Here is a 14,216-nt window from a genome sequence, read left to right as displayed (position 1 = left end):
CACTCGGCGGGTGCACAGAAATGGCCCAACGGGCACCGCGTTGGGGACCACTGATCTAGCTTGTCTTCAGACAGTGGCCAATGCCAGGTGCCCCAGAGAAAACAAACCAAACAGGGAACCATCAAGTGACCCATCCCTTCTGTTGGCAAACTGAAGCTAGAGAAGTAATCCCTGCCCATCCTAGCTAACAGCCATTGATGGACCTACACCCAGGAAACAATAGCCAGGAAACAACAGGCAAAAGGGTAGCTCCAGCCCTCAGGTGGATAGAGTATTGATGGGAGCAGCCTCTAGCAGAATCCCTGAAGCTTTCAACCTTGCCCTGAGCGTCCTTTTGACCTCCAGTAGACGAAACAATGGCAAGAGTCCCCAGATAATTCCTTGCAGTTGCCCAGAAATCTGGTGCTGCTTGATAAGTCTGTGAGCAGACACAAAGACAACACTGCATCATTCTACATTTGATTCACATTCACAAGGCTACTTGGCAGCATGAGAACTAGAAACAACTTTCCAGTGAAATTAATTTTTCTGCAGAAATTAATTGGCTTAAGCCCTCACCCTCACAACATAAAGCTTTCCACAGATTACTGGCAAGTGCCCTTTGTCAGCAAACACTTGACAATTTCTGAGGAAGACAGGAAAGGTATTGCAGCTTGTTAAAGAAGTCAATCGAAGTGTTGTGATTTTCTCCCATTCCTTCCCAAAAAACAACCCCACAAACCACAGGTTTTGGGGAGAAAAAGTCACAAAGGTTTATGAAATCCAAACTAAGTGGATCACTTCATAAGCATCTGTATTTCTCAGGTAGAAAAAGGCATATGCTTTTGGAAGAAAAGTTTCCAATACTGTACGTAAAACACTCCCACAATAATCAAGTGCTAATTTTTTAATCAAAATGTTGTGCACTAAAAGTCTATTACATGTATGCAATTACATTTAGCAACCAAACCTGTAATCTCACTGAATGAAGTCAGGTTTGACAAGACTTATTTTCCATAAAATCATGTTGACTGGCATTAATTATATCCCTATCCTTTAACTCTTTTTAACCACTGAATCTCAGATCAGCCATTCCATTATTTTACCTGGAAGTGAAGTCAGGCTAAACAGCCTCAGATAGTTGGGTCATCCTGCTTACTTTTTTGAAATACTTGCACAATATTAGTGATCTCCCACTTTTTTGGAATTTTCTTAATATTCTAAAATATATTAAAAATTAACAACAGTGGCTAGAGAGCTCCTCAGCCAACTATTTTAGGACTCTTGTGTGCCAGTTATCCTGATTTTAAAATATTTATGTATATTAGATGTTGTTTAATGGACTTGAAATTATGTCAGCCTTATGAGATATAGCACAGCAGGGATATTAAAATGCAGGTAATTATATAAATGTCAGCAGTTACATGGTTATACATACCTCCAGCTAGCTTCCCAAGAGCCAGTATGCACCAGAAGCCGGCTCTTTGCCAGCTTCCTGCACAAATCGGCTCCCGACTGCCACCCTGCGCTGCTGCCTCTGGTGTAGAGTGGCAGCCAGCTCCCCAGGAACGGGAATTGTGTGTAACCGTTCGGGTAACCGATAAGCTTATGCTTATCTATAACCTGTTTAAACAGCTATACTCTTGCACCTCTATACTATAGCACATCATCCTATTTCTTTCCAAATTGAACAAATCTGATTTATATGCCGCATAACCATTTTATTATTTCCAAATACCACCACCACCACTGCTAGGATCGCTTTTGTTTCTGACATACTGCAACTCCTTACTGTCTTACATCCTGCCCGTCGTGGATTTTTTTCCCCATGTCTTTTTCTCGGTGCTTTTTTTTGGTTTAAAAAAAAAAATGCCGGTATTTCAGGGGAAAAGTTGTTGAGCTCTGACTGGAGGTGCCGGTACTGCGTCTGGAGGTGCCGGGATTGCATACCAGGCAGTACCATCACAAAAAAAGCACTGCATTGTCTACACTTCATAACTGCTAATTGATAGACTGCTATCTGCTCCCCACTTTTGACCCTTTGATGGATATTACTTTGTTTCTCATTGCTGCCGTCACTTCACTCACCTCTGAATTAGAACTGGGTTTTTGGGCCAACAATATCCTTTTTCTTGATTGTTTAATCGTATTTTTGGCCATTTAAAAAACTTTTTATACAAACTCTAATTTTAATTTTCATTTTCTTTTACTTAATATCCCCTCTCCCCACAATCATTTCACTCATTGTTTTCCTCTGCTTTGGTAAATTAGCCTTTTGAAGCACCACGTACAGTATATTCCCATTTACCCCCACACCCTCAGCCTGGACTGCGTGGAGGAAGTCAAGGCTGTGGAGGAGGCCACCATGCTGCAGCATGAATCCTAGGGCAGCACAGTGAGGCCTCTGAAGTCCAGTTGTCACGGGATGGAGGGAGCAGACCATGAGAACTCAGCTGCAGAGTGCTCCCTTCACTGCCACAGGGTCAGAGACACGTGATCCCTGCAGGTGGATGATGCAGGGAAGGCTGCAATCCTGGTAGGACAGAACAGAGTGCAGGCCTCCTTCTGCTGCACCTTGCGCCTGCAGGGACTGGGTATCACTGCCCTGCCACAGCACAGGGAGACTTCTGCAGCCCAACCCCAGCCAGGACTGTGAGGAGAATGAGCTGAATAGCTCTGACCCTTTCAACTGCATGAACTCCCGATGAGCTGACTAAATTCTATTCTATTTGCTATTTGGACAATCAGGAGTATACTCCATATACAAATTACTTGTTGGCACAGTTTTATGTTTGCCCACATTGAATGCAATCAGGTCATGATCACTGGTCCCTCGGCAACCACCATTCCACAGCCGTGATTCATTTTTATCCATCTGAAAGAGTTCCTAAGTAGAGTTACTATATGTTGAGTGCAATACCACGTGTGCCAGAAAATCCATCTATTTTAGACATGTGCATCTGTCTGTGCATCCATTCAAGAACACCTCCTAAATGGTAAGAGTGAGGATCACCAAATTTGATACGCAGCTTCCTAACTTAAAGCAAGGTCAGGATTTGGTTGTGCCAGGATAACAGGATGTGCCTAGAATGGGACTGTTTTCCATAACATGGAAAGGGAGGCAACAGGGAAGAGGGACACAATACTGAGAGTGGCCAACGGGGGCAGCAAGTGCAGGGGAGAGTTATACTGCAGATCTATCACTGGGGGAGCCACAAAACCAAGAGAGTGGCCAGCTGGGCCTGGGGTTCGCCATCTTGCCAGCCACCAGACTAAGTAAGTATCCCCTCTGCCCCAAAACCTTCCCTCCTCAGATCCTTGACCACAGCGCTAGGGGAGGGGAAGGGTCCCTGTCAGCCAAAGGGAAATGAAGTGAGGGGTAGAGAAGGCCCCCACTGGTCAGGGGAAATTGGGTGGCGTAGAGAAGGACCCTGCCAGATAGGACCACCTGCCCTGAGCCCATCCTCACTTCCCAACCCTCAATCTAACCCCCCCCATATCCCCAGCCCCCTGACCTGAGCCCCCTCCACAACATTCCACCCTGACTCCTGCACCCCCCTCCCCCCCATCCCCATGCCCTGAAGGAACCAGGCAATGCCAGGTAAGTTTTCTAATAATCTATAATTTTAAAAAAATCTAACTCTGTTTTACTACTGGCTGCACAAGACCTCCAGCATGTGTGTGTCAAACTGAATTTACCCATAACATCACAATATTTCTTTCCGCACAAGACAGACAGGTGCTTAAAGAGAAACTCATCCTATCTCTGGTTTGATTCAGTGGTGCGTAAAAGACTGACACTAGTCATCCCTCCTGGGCTTTGTTAAACAGCCCATATGGGCTGATCCAGCTCCCACTCACAGCTGTGGAAAGCTGGATAAGACCCTGAGATACAGGTAGTCTATTTCAGTGTACACTAACTCCGTGCAAATGCACCAGCAACATGCTTCCTTGATGCCAAGAGGCTGGTCTGGATTACAGGTCTTCTTAAAAAAAAAAAACACTGATATTCTGAATTTCACTGTCACATTGGTTCCATTATTTTTCATCATTTTGATGGACTGTGACCATCTTCACAAACTGAGATTTTGGATAAAAGCTTGGATCTTTGATTTTAAATGCCATAAGAAAAGGAACAAACTCAAGATGATGATACATTAGCTGTATTTCACCTCCTCCATACTGGACCTAAGCTTCATTTTTCTATGTATTAGGGATCTGTCATACTGACTAAGCAACAGAAAGATTCTGCAGATTATATGAATTTATTCTTTTCTAGTGTAATTCCAGATCTTTATTAACTAGATCAAACCAGATTGCCACAGAAATTGAGACAGTACCATTAGCTGCCTAAATCTGTCAAATCATTACAAAACCTCCTTCAATTTCTTTTACAAGTTAGTACTGCCTTTTAGATTGCCTTATTATGTAAAGCATGTACTATATTTTGTGTCTCATGTCTTGATAAAAGTTATCCTGATGTTCAGTGCAAGTTTCAATATGGCTACGTCTACACTGGCCCCTTTTCCGGAAGGGGCATGTAAATTTCAGCAGTCGTCGTAGGGAAATCCGCGGGGGATTTAAATATCCCCCGCGGCATTTAAATAAAAATGTCCGCCGCTTTTTTCCGGCTTTTAAAAAAGCCGGAAAAGAGCGTCTAGACTGGCCCCGATCCTCCGGAAAAAGTGCCCTTTTCCGGAGGGTCTTATTCCTTCAAAGTAGGAATAAGACCCTCCGGAAAAGGGCACTTTTTCCGGAGGATCGGGGCCAGTCTAGACGCTCTTTTCCGGCTTTTTTAAAAGCCGGAAAAAAGCGGCGGACATTTTTATTTAAATGCCGCGGGGGATATTTAAATCCCCCGCGGATTTCCCTACGACGACTCGTGAAATTTACATGCCCCTTCCGGAAGAGGGGCCAGTGTAGACGTAGCCTATATGTATGGTATTTTGATGCAATACCATCTACAGAGTGCTGGGGCTTGTCTACATTTTGCTGCATTAACGCTGCATAATTACAGTGACAAAAAAAATCCCTAGAGTAGATACAATCATACTAGTAAAAAAAATGCTTATACCAGTTTAGCTTATTCCCATTTAGGAAATGAAATAAACCCTAATCGTGTTTATACTAGGGCTTTTACCAGCATAGTCACATAGGCAAATAAAAGAATCACATTCCTTACTGATACAGTTATGCCAGTAAAACTTTTTACATATAGACCAAGCAACAGCCTTTCTGGGAATTCCTCTAAGTGTTACTGTGAACTACGGGCATCAATTCTCCTATTTTCAACCAACCAAGAGGTTGATGCTAAGTGCAGAAGAAATTTTGAATTCCCATCACAATGCTTTAGGGCTGCAGTAGATGTTCCTTTTTTTGCTCAACACGTTTTTGTAACTGTACTGCACACACAACATTTAGAATGAGTGTTCCTAAGAAATACTCTCATCGCATCATTTCTGTATAACTGGCAAAGACCTTTTTGTAATAATTTTCTCTACATTCTTGAGGGCCTCTTTTTCCATTTGCATATAATTATGCAGCAGTTTAAGTAGAACACACATTCCCTCCATGGATGCCTGCCACCATTAGAGTCCTCTCTCATATTAGATCCGTCATCTTCTGTTAAGGTCAATGTTGATTCTTCTGCTTCTTCTTTCCCTTTTCCCAATGTCTTCATTTGCAGCAGTGTGATGGATCTAAAGGTTTAAGTCAATGGCAAAAGTACACATCCAAGACAAAATGCTTCAATAACTTCTATGTATCACTCATTTTAGAAAACAACAAAGGTGATATTTACATTAAAGGATGCTACTTCCTTATCAAGTTCAGTTATTTTAATGACTTTATTGTCCATTAATATTTCGCATTTTGAAGCATCAGAGTCACACAGAGACCAGTCCTGAAGTTGATACTCAATTGTTGCTAGAAGATCTTGAAGAGGGTTTGAAGTATCACAGTAGCATTGCAATTAGGGACGTTAAGTAGCGATTAATTTGCTAGTCGAGTAGTCGATGGAATTTTGAATTCCCATCACAATGCTTTAGGGCTGCAGTTGATGTTCCTTTTCCACAGACTAATCGATAAGCACTTCTGTGTTCTGCCTTTGAAATGTACAAGAGCCCCAGCAGGGGCTCTTGTGCATTTCAAAGTTAGAACACCAGGTGGAGCCCAGGGCCAGCGGGAAGTCCTGCTGACTGATAGAGGCAGCAAGGAGGAGGGAGCGACTAGTCTTTTACATCCCTAATTGCGATGACACCCAGGCATTGAATATGTCTCACTTGCAGTAATCAGCTCATAAGTGTTCCGATCTTCCACTTCAATAGACAAAAGTGCATTCAATGGCATATTTGAACTAGAAGAGTTAAAGAAACCAATTTCTGCATTTTTTGAGATTAATCACAGATTTGGGCCCTTTTTTACTTTAGAAAATGTCTGTATTCATTACTTCAGTGCATTCAATTGCTTGTTTGCTAACACTTCCTTCGACTTACCGAATCAAATAGATTAAGTCAACTGTGTTTAGTCACCAGTAAATGCTAAATGCCTGTACATAGTACTTAACAGCTTTTGTACTTACCAGTTAGGATGAAAAAGCCCTATCTACCACATTCAAAACCAAAGACTGAAAAAAACCATATTCTTAGAATTTTCTAGCAAGTCCACTCCCTCTCCACCCCATCCTACACACAATCAATCCACAATTCTAACTATTTCCTTCTCTACAACATGCAATGGCATTGATGCTACTTCCTAAAGACTGGTCTACACTGCACAGTAGTGTTCCCTCTAAAGTGTGCGCCTGTGCGGGTGTGCACCAAGAATTTGGGGCCTGCCCACCTCCTTGGCAGAACTGTGCCTCCTTGGCAGAACAGTGGCCACCTCCTTGGCAGAACAGTGGCTGCTCAGCTGCTCCGGGGCGGGGTTGCGTGTTGGGTGGCTGCCCTGCCCCAGGAACAGCAGGCAACCACCACATGGCCCTGGCCCTAGCTCTAACCTAGCTCTTCCCCAGGACAGGAGCTGCTAGCCTCATCGTGGACGGCCAGTGGCGGCTTTTCCGCTAGCAGCACCAGCCAGGGCTAGAGCAGCGTCATAGGTAGCTGGCGGTGGCTGCTCCTCCAGCAGCCCCGGCCAGGGCCAGAGTGCCAAAGTAAAATTCTGATTCCCTGCCTTACCATCAAATCCTTTGTGTAAGTCTTTAATTATACATCTTCAGTTGTTAATTCTTGGCTTTATTTAGGGTCTGATCTGACTTCCATGGGTTTTATCACATTACCAGTGTCTAGGTTGGGAAGTAGGTGGTTATTAAAGTCCTTATTAATGTTACTCATGAGAATAGTCCCACTCACTTATAAGGAAATGGTCACGGGGGTAAAGTTAGACATATATGTAAGTTTTTGTAGGTGGAGGGTCTAAAATGTAGAATGGGATTTTCAAAATAACTCAGTATTGAAATAGCACTGCAAAGTCCCATGAAGTCACTGGGCGTAGAGTTGTGTGTCTGATTACTCATTCATTATTCTCCTGTTTTAAAAAACGAGTCTTCCAATCAGGAAGCAGAAAAATGTAAGGTTACTTAGGTGACCAATCACCAACCACTGAAAGGTAATTGTGCATACTAAAACTTAATGATCATCTCAGCCTGAAATGTGTTTTGAATTGTTAGAAGAATTCTCACAAATAAGTAATAATCTTGCAGAAACCAGAGCAGTTTGCAAATGATCTGAATGCAGGGGGGAAAAAAAGACTACAATTGCAATGAATAATTCAGTCCGCTCTAGTATCTACTAGACTGCTGTGGGGAAACATTTTGATGGAAAATGGCTTTTTGGGGAAAATGGACATTTTACAAAGATGTTTATTCTAGTTGAGTTTTTTTGTTTGTTTGTTTACATTAAAACAGGTCAGTCAATTGTAGTTTACCTACCCATTAAAAAAAATCCAAGGTATGCCCTAAATCCCCGTTCCACTGAAGTCAATAGAAAGTTTCCAATTGGTTTCAATGGATTTTGGGTCAGGCCCATAGAACCCTCTTTATCTGGATCTTTCAGGTAATTTCATTTTCATCTGGCTATTTAGATTTTAAAGTTTTTGTGGCACATAATGTTTCCTTTTCAATATTTTGCCCAGAGCCAAACAATTGCTGGCACTTACTAAATAATACCACTAAATAATGCCACTAAGAGAATAAGAGAGACTGGAAATGGAAAAGAGCTATTTGATGAAATACTGTCTCTTCCTACTAACATAGGTTGTTTCCTACATTGTCTTTCATATAGCGCAACATGAAAATCATGTTGCTCTTTTTCTTATGTTGTAGCTGAGGAGTTTTTGGATCACCATGGGGGGGAGGGGAAGAGACGTATTATGTAACATGAAAAGCACTATTTTAAAGACAAATTTCTTGACCACATTGTAGATCTCCTGTAACCTTTTTGATAGTGGCAAGAATTAAAATAAGCCCTCTACAGAGGAGAGAAAACTGAAACTTGCATTTTGTGATACATGTGGGGCTTGGACTAAAGTTATTTTCTTTGTTTTGGAACATTTCACAGTTTAGGAAAACTAACAGCAGTATTCTTCAAATTAACTTCAGTGAAAACGCCCATATTAAGGAAAATACGTACATGGACTCAACATGTTTTAATAGGGCGAAAGCTGTGTTTCATACTGAATAGAAACTAATACAATCTATTAAAAAGTTATCTTTACAGAAGTAACAAGACTCATGTTTAAATGCGCATCTTCGTGGGCACACATCCGAACAAGCAAACATGACCTTAACATTGGTGTGCAAGACCAAACTCATGCCGTTCATGGATGGAAGATCTTAGAGAGAATACTGCTACGCAGTCAGGTCAACATATGGCAGCTTCTATCAACCTTATTAGGTCAGAATCTATGTTACAGTCTTGCTCCCACTAGTGTAAAGAGTCCTATTTAACTGACATAACACCACCTCAACAAGAGGCCTAAAGCTTACACTGGTGTAGTTAGGGCAACGCAGGATCTGCGTAGATAGAGCCCTGCATGGTTACAAATGTATATGGAACCGCAAGACTCTCCTAGGAGCCCCAACAGAGAAAGGAGTAGAACGTGGGGCAGCCACTCCCAGAAGCAGCTCCATCAGTACAGCTGTACTGCTCCCAGCCCTGCCCACTAGGTTGGGCATCAAACTAAGCAGCAATTGGTCTTCGCCACATTCTTGTGTTCAAGTGGTGCGCAAGTCCTCAGACAAGAGACACAAGCAGCTGTGTGGAAGGGATGAAGATGGAGCTGGGGCAGTATAGCTGCTCCGGAGGAGCTGCTGGCACAGTGTGCTGGCTGCTGGAGTGGCAGCCTCCCATTCTGCACCCTCTGCTGCTGTGGTTTCCAAGGGAGACCTGCAATTCCATGGATACTAAGTTATATCCACACGGGCCTCTATATTAGGGATGTAAGCGACACCATATCTACAGGGGGCAAGGGAGGCAGAGAAACAGTGGGGGAAATGCTGCTAGCCAGGACTCAGCTGTTCCAGCTTACGCCCAATCCCAGGCCACTGCAGCTCTGCTTTTTAAATGTAGTAACAGTCTGTCTTCTCATTTTCACGGCAGGAGTAATTACTGTGGTGGTTATCAAATGATTTAATATAGACTGACTTAGGTTTATAATGTACCCTAAGTCTTCCTCTTTTTAATTTAAATTGGAACTTTACGCCATTCATTTTCCCCTCTCAGTTTATAGAAATGTCATCACTTTCTCAAGTTCGTTAGCCTATTAGAAACATGAACGCTGTTACAAGTGCTTATAAGAACTGTTAAAATTTTCATTCTCAGTTTCAAATTAACATATATATTTGAAGAAATTTTATACCAGAAATTCTGGAATCTAATGTAGATAGTTTAGTGTGCCCCATGAATTCATTTATTTCAATAACTACAGAATTGTACACATCATCTGAACACACAAGAGAAGCAAGAGCCATTTCTCTGACTGCACTCAATGAAATATGCACAGCTGGGATTATTTCAATATACTCCTCGCCTAACTAAGTATTTGTTAGAAAACATGTTAAATTTGCATCTATTTCTAAACCAAGTTTCAAGATGTCAAAGATATTTCCCTTCTTTGAGAATTAAATCCATGGCAAGCATCAAGTTTTTAAAAATTAAACTTTTTGTTAGTCGAGTACAAAATAGAGCATCTGACACATTTCTTAGCTCAAGAATACCCAAAAGAAATGTCACTACATTTTCTGCACATAATTCACATTTTGAATGAGCACAGAAAATGTCATTCCCTGCAGAATTATTTCCCAAAAAATTACAAGCTCTTGAAAATAGCTGTGTTGAAATTATAGCCTAATTTAACTACACCATTAGAAAGAACTGCATTATAGCACCTGTGATCTGCCACCTAGACATGTTATTTTAAAATATTTACGTGTTTAACTTCTGGATTTGTAAAGTTTTGCTAACTTTGGATGCTGGCAACACAACATCTGTGGTCAGAAAACTTTGTTTTTAAAATTTCAGCTCAAATCCTGTAGGATTATATATTTGTATAGTGCTTATTTCAACATCACTCCTCCCTTACCCTAGTGACCTTGTCATATTTAGAAAAGTAGATATTTGAAACAGATTATTTTGGGGCGCTCAAAACCACATCTAGCAAGACAGGCATATTTCCAGGATATGGCACCTAACCAATCAGAATATGGGTAAAATTATGGCATAACAATGAAGAAGGGGCAGAGAGTCATTTGCAGAACATATTGGTGAAATACTATATTCTGATACACCCACCATAATAAATTGTATATAATGTTTCTAATCCCAAAAGATTCTACTGCACATTTAACCTAAATTGCAGCTACATCTTGGATGGAACAGAGCCATTTTTTAAAAAACACACTATCTACATTATGCTATAGTTCTGTAAAAATATAGCAGCATATTACATCCAAGTGAAATTTCATGGGGAATTTAGGGAGACAGAATTTACTCAGTTACTCAGGATGGCATGTGGCCAGTAGACAAAGGCTAAATACTTATACTCTTGATAAAAGAGTTACTGGATCTTTAAAGCCAAGTAGCTCAGGTATGTGGCTCAGTGATTATCGGTGGAACCCCGACAAACAGGACTGGGATACTGGTTAAGTGTTGACTCAGAGCACATAACCCCATCACCTGTTGGAGCATCTGGGTTTTTCCTAGAGACCTCCACTCTTCATCCTACTATTTACAAAAACTGTAGCTTTATATCTGCAAAAGGTACTTCCAAATTATTGGACACAGCGAGCATCTCAGTGAGTAAGCACATTACCTGGGTATTTCTAATAGGACTACCAAAAGCTAAACAGTTACCCAAATGCAATTGCGGTAAGTAAGATAACTATCAACCCACTAAGATGAATGGAGGGGGAAGGGAGTGACACATTCTGACCCTTTTTGCTGAAGAGTCTTGACAACATAAACCCCCTGATGGCTTGGAGAGTCAGCAGTTAAGATAACTAAAACTGCAACACCAAAGGAGATGTACACTTTTTTTTAAATCAAAAACTGCAATTCTGATCAATTCTGTATAAATCCATGGGAAGACATGTTAATGAAATGTGCAAATGTCTTGCTGATGTGAGCTCCTATTGTCTTGTGTCACAAATAAGCAGCATCAGTGAGAATGGACTGTACAATACTCAACATAAACACCAAACTATGGATTGGTGAGGGAGGAAATCAAATGAAAAAGTTACAGCACCACAGAATAGTGATCAACCCTCAAAACCTATCCAAAAATATCACAAAAGGACCACACAGTCCATCTACCAATATCACACTGAAATACTGGAAACCCAATTTTTTGTTTTAAATATCTATTTACTAATATAATACTATTGAAAGTGACTAAACAATGACTTTTAAAGTACATTTTTACATACAATTTTACAAATAGGAATTGCCAGACTGGATCAGACCCCAGATCCATCTAGGGCTTCTAGGCAGATATTCGGCCTCTGACAGCAATCAGTATCAGATGCCTGAAGGGAAGATGTAAGAACCAAACTATGGGATGAATTGCCTCTCTCCACCTTAAATCTCATCCCCAGCACTAACAGTTAAGAGTTTAGCATAAACCTTGAAGCATGAGGTTTAATATCTCATCCACAATTATGATTCTGGATATCCTTGTTATCCATGTAAACATCCTAGCACTTTTTGAATCTTAGTAAGTTTTTGGGCTCAACAACCCTCTGTGGCAATGAGTTCCACAGCCCACCTGCATGCTCTGTGTAAAAGTATTTCCTTTATTCAGTTTTGAATTTGCCACCTTTTAATTTCATTGAATGCCCCTTGACCCTGTGTGATGAGGCAAGATCAACAAGAAGGGCCTTTTTTTTTAACCTGCAGATCGATTCTCTGTTTGACGAGCAAGACAGCTGCTCTGCCACCTTTGGTCTTTGTTCGCTCTTACATAACCTCCTCGGGGCTGTCCCGTTCGTTTCCGAACAGGGGCCTGATTTCCAAGCTGTTACCTCCCCTGCTTGCAGCGCGCACCTCGCCCGTCCCCGGCCGGCAGGTCCCAGTCAGAAGTAGCAGCAGCAGCAGCAGCACTTCCTCCGGCGCCGCTCCACGCGGACTGTCCACTGCCGCTGCCGAACTCAGTCGGGCGCCCCCCGGCGGGGCCACCCTCCCCCCGCGGAGCCGCCCGCCCGGTGCTCGGCTCCTCCCCGCCCCCCAGGCCAGCGCTGCGCACACGCTGCCGCCGCACGGGGCCCCCGGCTCTCCCCCTAGCCCAGGCCAGGCGCGCCCCGCCCCCCGCCCGGTGACACCCCACAGGCGCCAGCGTCGCCCGCCCCGGGCCAGTCCCCAGCGGCCCCTCCCGCTGAGGCTGCCCCCCCCCCAGTGGGCGCGGCCTGGGCCACTCCCGGGCCCGCTCCCCCGCCGCCGGCGCCCCTTTGTGGCTCGGTCCCCGCCGCCAGCGGCAGCCCCGCGCTCACCTCCCCGGCGGGGCTGCGGGCCGGGCCGGGCCGCGGGGCTCGGCCACTGCTCCCGCCGCAGGTCGCGCGCCGGCCCCGGGAGCGGCTCGGCTGCGCCCGCGCCTCCTCGCTCCGGCCTCGGCTCCGCGCTCGGGGTCCGCCCCGCTAAGCGTCCCCCCGGCCAGCGCAGCCGGAGCATCCCCCGGGCGGCAACAGGCGCCTCCGCTGCAAAGGTTCCGCGGGGAGGAGAAAGGTTCCCCCGTCCCAGGGGGCGGCGGGGGCGGGCGCCCCCTGCAGGCCGGCGCCAGGTGCTGCGAGGCCGGAATTCCTGCTGGGCTGGTGCCCCAAGGCCGCACGAGACCTTTGCCCCCTGCCCGTCCCATAGCCCTCCCCAGGGCAGGTTGGCCGTGGGGCCTGAGGGCACTGCCCAGCTGCGCCCACCCTGCACCCCACCCGCCCGATACGCCCGGGGCCCGGCTCAGGAAGCGCTGGCTTCTTGGTGTTCACGGGACGGCAGGTTCCTGGCGTTCACATCTGGCCTCTCCTCCCAGGCTCTGAGACAGCAACTGGCTGTGTGAGAGAATTCAACAGGCCTCAGGTGTCCTGCCAGCCTGGCCTGTTGAACACCCTTGCTCCGGGAAAGCAATCCACACGCGGTTACGTTAGCGCTGGCTCCACGGCCCTGGCAAAGTACTTGATTGCAGCCTTCCGCTATCGTTAGGAGTCAACCCATACAACTGCTGCGAAGCAAGGCAAAAAGGAAATGCACGGCCTCTCCTCAGAACCAGTGTCCACTAAGTGCAGAACTGAGAGCAGGCAACTGTGAATTACAACACTTTCATTCCATCTAGGGGCTGGACCTGGTAGTGTCAGACAGCTTACTTCGAGCATCGCCACTGTATCGTTACATCACTCCCCTGAACTACTACGGCTTAGATGCCTGTCGTTCTCAGAAACACAAAGAGCCCGGTTAATAGTGCTCCCCAGAATTATGCCATCTAAATGACATTATTTGATAAGTAACAGTGGACAGGTAACATTTCTGTGTTGTATTTTTACTGAAACATCATTAAAACTATATTGTGCTGCTTTTTAATGAATCCTACTATGTGCTTGTCCTCATTAAAAAGAAGCTGGGCTCAAGTTGGAGGTTCAAGAGCGCAGGAGTAAGCGTACTGGCTATAGCTTACTCCTGCTCTCGGGCTATAGGCCCGATAGTATAAATTGTTCTATGCTGTAGGACTGTCTAGAGATTGCATCATGTACAGAACTAAGCCTA

The 14,216-nt window shown here is 44.3% G+C and overlaps 1 protein-coding gene across 3 annotated transcripts in view; it reads right to left on the bottom strand.

Moving 5' to 3' along the window:
- Positions 1 to 13,126, bottom strand: part of RAD54L2 (RAD54 like 2) — a 94,078-nt gene extending 80,952 nt beyond the window's left edge. For 2 of the 3 annotated variants that reach the window (XM_075939463.1, XM_075939462.1), the window contains exon 1: positions 12,959 to 13,126. The gene's annotated coding sequence lies outside the window, so the exon portion shown is untranslated. Of the gene's footprint in view, positions 1 to 12,493; positions 12,513 to 12,958 lie in introns of those variants that run through there. The other variant, XM_075939464.1, reaches the window with a different exon arrangement.
- Positions 13,127 to 14,216: the final 1,090 nt, after the last annotated feature.

The sequence above is a fragment of the Pelodiscus sinensis genome, chromosome 11 (genome assembly GCF_049634645.1).
Source record: "Pelodiscus sinensis isolate JC-2024 chromosome 11, ASM4963464v1, whole genome shotgun sequence".
NCBI lineage: Eukaryota > Metazoa > Chordata > Testudines > Trionychidae > Pelodiscus > Pelodiscus sinensis.
The sequence above is the reverse complement of the archived record's forward strand: the minus strand, read 5'-3'. Positions and strand labels throughout refer to the sequence as shown.